Genomic DNA, 1,631 nt, shown 5'->3' with positions numbered 1-1,631 from the left:
CTGAGGTGCCATTGTGACTGGGGAGACTGCTGTTAGATCTTCATTAAAAATGAACTCTGGATTTCTTTAAAAGCATAACACTTGGCAGCTTCTTTAAAAAAGATATAATTTATCTCTTCTTGTTAGTATCAGCTCCTTCTGACGTTACATCCTAATCAAAGGAAAATACTGCACTAATGTCAATATTATAGTAAGATAAAAAAAAACCTTTTCAAATGGAAATGTTGGTTCCTACCCTGTAAATCAACCCAGATATGCATAACTCTAATTTGTCCCAAGTAGATTTACAAGTTTTTGTATTAATAAATGTTCCTAAAATATTCATAATCTTATGGAGTGAGGGAAAAAAATCAATGTATCTTCTGTGTCATTTTCAGCAGCCTGAACATTGAAAAAGAATCTTATGATACTTTGAAAGGCAGCTTATTTTTCTGTAAATGACTACTGCTGTAGCTTCTGTGTAGGGTTGCATACCCTGGGTTGGGAAATGCCTAGTCTTGAGTTGGGGGGTTGGGTTTGGGGAGAGCAGGGTTTGGGGAGGGAAGAGACCTAAACAGGATAATGTTATAGAGTCCACCTTCCAAGGTGGCCATTTTCTCCATGTGAACTGAACTCTGTTGCCTGGAGATCAGTTGTAATCCCAGGAGATCTCCAGCCATCACCTGGAGGTTGGCAATTTTATTTTTGTGGGTTTGAGGAGTGGGTATGTGTATTTGCTAATCCTGAAGGAGGGGAAAGGAAGAATATTGGTTCACTTCAAAGAGATAATATAGAGATGCTAGGATTCCATGAACAGAGATCCTAGAAGGAGTCCTCCCCCCTTTAATTTAACTCTATACTGTGGAAGGGGGGGCTGCTTCTGATTTGGTATGCAGGACAAAGGGAGAGTGGATTGAAGCCAACTCTTTGTTCCAACTATGTTGATCTTTTCCTGTCCTGAAATGACACCAGGAAACCTCTGCTTGCCAAGTAGCTGTAAATACGTAGGTATGGGTAGGCTCTCCCCATAAACCAAAATGAATAGCCAACAAAAACTGAAATAACAACCTCTGGAGTTTGCCTATGCGAGCCCCTTCTGAAACCAATGGATCTTTCCTGTACCGGTACTGGTGCTCGCTTCAGAAGTATATATACTAAAACTGGAACAATACAGAAAAGATTGGCATGGCCCCTGTGCAAGGGTGACACTCAAATTCATGAAGCGTTCCATATGTTTTTCCCCTCAGTGGTTTGGGATGGTAGATATAATGAAGTACCATACGCAAAAAAGAACATGTAGATGTTTATATGACAAAATAGAAAGCAGTGAGTATATGATTATAGAGTACCCTTTATTCAACAAGCTGAGGGCTAATTCAATCACCCCTTTACTTAAAAATATGGAATGGCTTAATAGCCAGGTGACATGGCTACTACCAAACATAAATGATCTTGTCACCCTTTCAGTGGCAAAATTTATAGGAGCAATAATTAAATATCAGGGGAATGACATTAAGTAAGGCCTTTTCTATTTCTATTTTAAGTTCCACACAAAGCAATAGCTGTATGGGCAGTACTAGACAGACACAGAGAGAGAGAGAGAGAGACTGCATTTTTTTAGTTTTTGGGCTGCTCCCATTTGTTTTCTGGGA

The 1,631-nt window shown here is 39.5% G+C and overlaps 1 non-coding gene across 1 annotated transcript; it reads left to right on the top strand.

The window, feature by feature from the left end:
- Positions 1-1,109: 1,109 nt before the first annotated feature.
- On the top strand, positions 1,110-1,216 carry LOC132573079 (U6 spliceosomal RNA). Its single transcript, XR_009555487.1, has one exon. It is a non-coding gene; the product is annotated as a U6 spliceosomal RNA (small nuclear RNA).
- Positions 1,217-1,631: the final 415 nt, after the last annotated feature.

Source organism: Heteronotia binoei, chromosome 5 (genome assembly GCF_032191835.1).
Source record: "Heteronotia binoei isolate CCM8104 ecotype False Entrance Well chromosome 5, APGP_CSIRO_Hbin_v1, whole genome shotgun sequence".
NCBI lineage: Eukaryota > Metazoa > Chordata > Lepidosauria > Squamata > Gekkonidae > Heteronotia > Heteronotia binoei.
This window is presented reverse-complemented; position numbering and strand designations above follow the sequence as displayed.